Source organism: Diadema antillarum, unplaced genomic scaffold (assembly GCF_040938485.1).
Source record: "Diadema antillarum isolate AM-2024a unplaced genomic scaffold, OU_Dant_1.0 seq00001476_RagTag, whole genome shotgun sequence".
Classification (NCBI taxonomy): Eukaryota; Metazoa; Echinodermata; class Echinoidea; order Diadematoida; family Diadematidae; genus Diadema; species Diadema antillarum.
Window position 1 is genome coordinate 652,929 of NW_027272215.1, and position 7,149 is coordinate 660,077.

Genomic DNA, 7,149 nt, shown 5'->3' on the forward strand with positions numbered 1-7,149 from the left:
GTGACCACAACAGATGTGCTACTTAACTAGTATTAGATAATTGTCTTACCGTCTTTAAATATAAAAGTTTTTCAATTTCTCCAAATGTCACTCCATCACAATGCCGAATGCAGCTAATGTGACTCTTGGATATCAGATTTAATCTTTGACCTGGTTTTACCTCAGTTTAACATTTATAAGGAGAAATTTTATTTTTTGTTAAAATTGTGAACCATTAACAAATCATCCCTTCAAATTTTGTTCTTTCCATTGAAACAGGAAGATGACACCAAATCTCCAGACTTTCGGTGTGGATGGGGTTTTCAAGGGAGAGACCCTTACTCTCTCTAAAATCTATATACTTTCACTTTGTTTATTTGACAGACAAAAATCTGAATTTCCAATGAATAGAAATTTAAAGCTTAAGTGATACCCTTTCTCTCTGTAGTGTATTATTTGGGAGGAATTCAAAACAGTGTAGTTATAATTTTACTTTTTTTTTGTAAGTAAACTTTCATTTTACAACATTTTTTAACGTAAAATTTAGGCCTATTTTGATCACTGCACCAGACTTTGGAAGCGAGGAAGTCAGGACCCTCACAGAACACTTTGCCCCAGTCCTCACAGAAGCTGGCGTGGCTACAACCATGGACCTACTACAAAAATGGACATTCTACAAGGAAAGTTGATGGTTTCCACCTGTTACCCCTCGTCAAGAGGGCTGTCAGAATCTTTACTTTTCCCTCATCGAATTTTAGGACATTTCACAGCGGGGGTTTGTTTACGCAAGTCCCCTTTGAAGCGATGATAGTCAGGTTGAACTTGGTGCAGGCATAGACAAGCATGATAAAGCATCAAATAAAATAAAGTTTTATACATTGTAACTTAAGAAGTTTTGTACTGTTTAAGTTCAAACCATTGATTGACATGCCAAGAAACCTGCACCACTTTTTGCAAGTATAGATTTTATTATATTCTATTTAAATATTAAACTATTTCAGTTTTATGAGTGTTAAAACTCTACCTTAGATTTTTTTTTCTATTTTAATACAGGTACTAAGTCAATCTGTAGCCAATGCTCTAAAGCTAATGAGCAAGGACACTAAGGACAGTTCTACAGGGGGAACTAGAGAATTTGCTGAGATTTTCAACAAGTTCTTTGACTGTCTGAATGTATCCACTGTAACCCAGGCCCAGCATCGGCGAAATCCAAATCTTCTTCCCTATCCTGATGTGAATGATGTGAGATTCAAGGTAAATGTTATACATTTATTGATGTTCTTTGTTTTCAGCCAATATATCTTCATAAACATGAAATATATTTTAACTGCGCATATATTTTTTTTGAACATCGAATATATTTTCCCCCAAAATATTTGTTGCACAACGAATATATTTATAAAATTATGCTCATATATTTTTCACAATGCATATATTTTTTCACAACGCATACATTTATTGATGCTCTTTGTTTTTCAGCCCATATCTTCACAAGCATGAAATATATTCTAACTGCGCATATATTTTTTGTGTACATCGAATATATTTCGGTTTTTTCCCCAATGGCTTGCCATACAATAAAGAGCCAATTTAAGAAAGTGCTAGAACACAACAAAAAGTCAGGAAACAACAGAAGAACAATGAAATTCTATGATGAAGTGAATCTGCAACTGGGACATCGACCCTCAATAAACCCACCAAGCGGCTCAGTCTTGGATAGTGATGACACCAGTGAGTCTATTCCAGAGCAAGGATCTGCCTACCCTTCTACAGCTACATCTTCCTGCTCAGGTATGCTAGCTAAGTAGTACCAAACTTAGTCCCAAGTCTAACTAAATAGTCCCTATACAAAGGCTAAAGCCATGCTTGCTGTCTGGCATGCTAGCCTTAAGTGTCTGAATGAATCACAACATTTGACTTTTTTGTGGTGTATGGTTATTATACTAACATTGGCAACAAGCCAGAATTATTTGGAATGACATGGGTCAAATACAGGGGGAAAATGAATTCTTTATTTACGGGGTCTACTTTTTATGTAAAACTACCAAAACCTGGTGTGGTAGGGTAAATGAGGTTTTACATTGCAGTCTATCGGAATATCCAGGACCAATCAACTAAATATTTATATTTTATCAAATGCATTTATAATATTCACCATGTGATTATTTATAAAGGTGATTCTAATCTGGTTATACTCTCTCTTCTTTATTCTGAATATAGATTCTGGCCTCCTGGAACAAAGAAACTGTAAATCTGACAGCAGAAGATTGTCTCGCGATGAGAGTAACCACCAAAACCTCGAAATCCCACTACCAGTCACAGTATATGAACATGAAGTCAAAGGGCATACACATAATGAAATCGCCAAGGGTTCTTGATGATCTAGAAAAAAACATTTATGCCTGAAAGCGTGAGATTTCGTATAGACGGTGGAACAAAGATCATTCACCAGACTCCAGTGAAAACTGGACAGGCGCACATCTCTGGGGAGACGTCATTCGAGCCAGTCGACCTGACAGCTGTGGAGAGCCCATGCCTGGAGATGTCATTTCCTAACATGAAGGGTGTGGCTTGGCCATATCCCCATGCACTAGCGAAAACACCAGCTGCAGGAAATACATGTCAAAATTGTGCAGGGACTCCAGCGTGCTGGCCTGGATTCAGAGGAGGAGCATGTAATACTCACCATGTGCAGTAAAGGATGGAGCAGACGGAATGGGGGACATCTCTATCACCAAAGATAAAAGAGACTGCCTGTTGCCAGACAAGGCATTTAGGGCAGCAACTGCAGAAATAAAATGCGAGGTAGAGAAGCCAAAAGGAGAGAGAGTGACCATCTATGAGCCGCCAGAACCCGACTCTTGTCTTCATCACCCGGCCTCTAGTTGAAGCTGTTGCCGATGAGAACAATCACGCCACCGCGGTAGTTTTGCTTGATCACATGGAGTGTAATAGGCAGCTAATGAAGGGAAAAGAACTAGCTGTCAATGTTCAGTCGGTTTGGAGATGGCACAGAGTTTGTTTTTTTAACTCTATGATTGATGAAAAGTTGGACAGAGCCCATGGGGGACTGCAAGGTAGTGGCTCTTGCAACATATGTACTCTATGCTATGCCAGAAAAGAGTCTGCATTGTGAAACTTCGTGGACATAAGGAGTGCGCGAGCGGTGGGCACACGCGCGGATTATCGATAACATGTAATTTCTGGCATCAAAATTTGTACGAATGCAATAGGTTGAATATTGAAATATGTCATATTTCTTGTTGAGGGCACGGGTGGGGGCAAAACGATTTGAAAGGAAGACAAAATTTTCTTTCTTTTCATGTGAAGATTTTTTCCAGAGAGTATTTATCGAAGCAAATCTAAGCAAATGTCTGAGACAGGTAAAAAAGAATGGGAAATCTCTTAAACAAAAGCTTCGAAGATTGAAAACACAAATTAAAAAGAAGTTCAATATGGAAGCTCAAGCAGTCAAAGAAGTGGAGAATGAAGCATTTGCAAAAGTCATGAAGCAGCAAAAAGAGAACTTGGAAAAGGAGTTCCCCAGAAATTCCCTCAGCGACTCCTTTGGGAAGAGCAGATAAATTTCAATGAAAGAAATTTAAAAGGCATGAGATGGCACCCAGCCATATTACGATCATGCATTGATATCGCTTCATGCTAAGTCCACATCTGCATAACAAGCTTTTACGAGAGTCTGGCATACTTTCATTACCACACCAGAAAACATTGTACCACTTTACACACTTCACAAACAACCTTCCTGGATTCACATCTGAATACTTTCAACGGATATGCACATAGTAAATTCATTGCAGATGAACACCGCCTGGGCGACCTGCTAATGCTTGCAACAGGTTCGAGGCACATCCCCCTGTTGGGATTTGTGGAAAATCCCACACTAAAATTCAGGTAATGGGACAGCCTATCTGAAATCAATAGGTCAACTGCAGAGTTCTCAGTTGCCAACACATGCAAACTTCAATTGTCTATTCCTATCCTTTCCTCTTATTCTCTCTCTTCTGCTAGGATGATGGCCGCCATCTCCTGCCCTCTTGCCTTCTTTCTTAAATAAAGATAAAGAAGGCTTGCAAGATCACAAAGGCAACATACCTTTCAAAGAACCTTGATGAAAAGGCAGATGAAATCAACAGATTTATCAGTGTTCTTGACAAACTCAATCAGAACTTTCTATTTGGGGAAGCTGCTTACTCACTGAATACGAACAGGCAAGAAGAACTTGGGAAGCTAATGGAACTGCCCATGGTATGGAAAGTGATGTTGAGAAATTGCACAACTATTCCCAGGAAGAAAAAATCAATCTAGAATTGAAGATGATCTCTTATTCTGGGACAGTCATAATTTTGTCAAACTGTGAAAATAGACAGGTGCCAGACTTACATTATTCTACGTCAGGCTTGGGGAAGAGCCTTGTCAACTCAAGATATCAGAGATGCAGAGAGGATGAAAAAGAGAAAAAGCAGGTATGTTGCAAGACTCGGTGGAGAGAAGACTTCTCTAACAATTAAAAACCTATTAATTGTCAGACATGGGAAACGGCGTCAGACTTACATTATTCAATGCCAGGCATGGGGGACAGCCTTGTCAACTCAAGATACCAGACAGGCAAGATGCAGAGAGGGGAACATGCATCGACAAAGAGAAAGCAGATCTATTGCAAGACTCACTCAAGAGAGACTTCTCTAATAATTAAAAACATATTAATTATCAGACGTGGGAAAAGATGCCTGGCTTATATTATTTAATGCCAGGCATGTAGAAGAGCCTTGTTACCTCAAGATATCAGACAGGCAAGATGCACAGAGGGGAACATGGATCGACAAGGAGAAAGCAAGACCCCCTTGAGAGATGACTTTTCTGTCATCATCAGATGAGGAAAGGTAACAATCATCATTTCTCAGTACTGTTTCCCGAGGACACTGTGCAGTCAATGAAGAAGCTCTGCAATCCAGAAGCAGGGCTTCTGCTCCACTGTATAGTTCATCCTGACAATACGATAACCCGACATCCGACAACCCACATGCCACATGCCTTCATCTCATCTCCCTCCTGCCATCAACCCACCTGCCACCAAACCTCCTGCCATCAACCCTCCTGCCACCAAACCTCCTGCATTCAACCCTTCATCTCTTCTCTCTCCTGCCACCAACCCACCTGCCTTCAACCCTTCATCTTTTCTCCCACCTGCCCTTGTCACTAACCCTGCTCACTCCACCACAAACCCATCTATGTCTAACTTCATACTCCCAGATTCTAATATAAGTGGAACTAGCATTTCATCTCTTCTTCACCAGACTAATGGCATTCTACATACTAGTGTACATAACAGAGCCCCAACACCATCCAATGAATTAGAGGATTGTCAGGCTAATCAGAAGGGTAATACCTTTGGTCCAAACAACCATGCAATTCCTCCGGATGGAGAAGAGTACTCAAAGTGATCTCAGATTTCTTTCTTCTTTTTTTTTTTTTTTTTTTTTTTGGGGGGGGGGGGGGGGGGGGGGGGTAAAATCACCCACAACCTTATCCAAGGGTACCGCGAGTTCACAATGTCAGGCTCTGATGAGGTTGGTAGAACCTATTTTTTACTGCGTAGATAAAATTGCTCTCACAGTTAACATTTTGATGGTGTTCACTAAAAGTTAAATTTAACATGATTTTGTGAATTTCTTGCATATTTTGACAAAACATTCAGTAAATATTGTTTGTTTCTAGATGGTTTTTTTAAGCAAATATGAACTTTGCCGAGAGGGCACCATGTATTCTGACATCATAAAACCAAGGTGCTGCAGATGTTGATACTTAGGCCTATATACACTACTCAAAAAAAGTTAAGGACCACTTTTTAATGTGTGTATACAATTTTCAAACCGGGTGTTGTATTTCTAGAAATACCCGAATATGGCTGTCTTGAATCTCCTCAAACACCCTGTAACAATTTCACACATGGGTGGTTTCAGTTGTTGCATGATGTCTCTCGCATTATTGCATATCCTGAAAAGTGGGCCCATTGTGAAGTGGTACAAATGTGGATTCAAATGCATTTTCTGTCTTTAGTCTCTACAATCAACAAATTGCTGACAACAGCAATGCCAAGATACAGCTGTCCAGGATGCCATCAAACACAATGAAATCAATTTCACACATGCAGTTCTTTCATGTCTCTTGCATCATTGCAATGTGCCCGTACAAAAGTGGCTTCCAAAGCATTTTCTGTCTTTAGTCTCTACAATCAACAACTTGCTGACAATAGCAATGCCAAGATACAGCTGTCCAGAATGCCATCAAACACAATGACATCAATTTCACACATGCAGTTCTTTCATGATGTCTCTGGCATCATTGCAGTGGGCCATAAGACAAGTGTCTTCCAAAGCATTTTCTGTCTTTAGTCTGTACAATCAACAACTTGCCGACAACAGCAATGCCAAGACACCACCTAAGTGAAACAGATGTAGCCAGAGCCCTAGGGATGCTGGAAGCTGGCCTCAGTCAGCGAAGAGTAGCCAGAATGATGGGCGTGTCACACAGTGTCATTAGCAGAGCAAATCAAAGACACCGAGAGACAGGGCTATACTCCGAGAGACCCCGCAGTGGCCGACCAGTTTCGACAACCCCTAGAGATGATCGCTACTTGACGAATCTCAGCCTCCGCAACCGCTTTCACAGTGCACGACGCCTCAACAATGACTTCGCTGCAGCAACTGGAGTGATTGTTTCCACTCAAACAATCCGTAACCGACTTCACAGAGCCAATATGCATGCCAGACGGCCAGCTCAGTGTGTCCCACTCACCCCTGCTCACAGAAGAATTCGTCTCAACTGGGCCCGGGAGCATGTCAGATGGACCAGACAGCAATGGCGTAGAGTTCTGTTCACAGATGAGAGCAGATTTTCCCTTGACCACAATGATGGACGTTCGAGAGTCTGGAGGCGACCAGGGGAGAGATTTGCAGACCCCTGTATTGCAGAACATGACCGTTATGGGGGAGGCAGCGTCATGGTGTGGGGAGGCATCACCTACGCCAACCGTACTCGTCTCTACGTGGTCCCAGGGGGAGCAATGACAGGAGTGAGGTACAGGGATGAGGTCCTTGAACCTATAGTGGTGCCATTTGCAGAAAATGTGGGACAAAACATCATTTTCAT

At 41.2% G+C, this 7,149-nt stretch overlaps 1 pseudogene; it reads left to right on the plus strand.

The window, feature by feature from the left end:
• The first annotated feature begins 2,256 nt into the window (after nucleotides 1-2,256).
• LOC139709871 (V(D)J recombination-activating protein 1-like) lies at nucleotides 2,257-4,845 on the plus strand (annotated as a pseudogene).
• The last annotated feature ends 2,304 nt before the right edge of the window (nucleotides 4,846-7,149 follow it).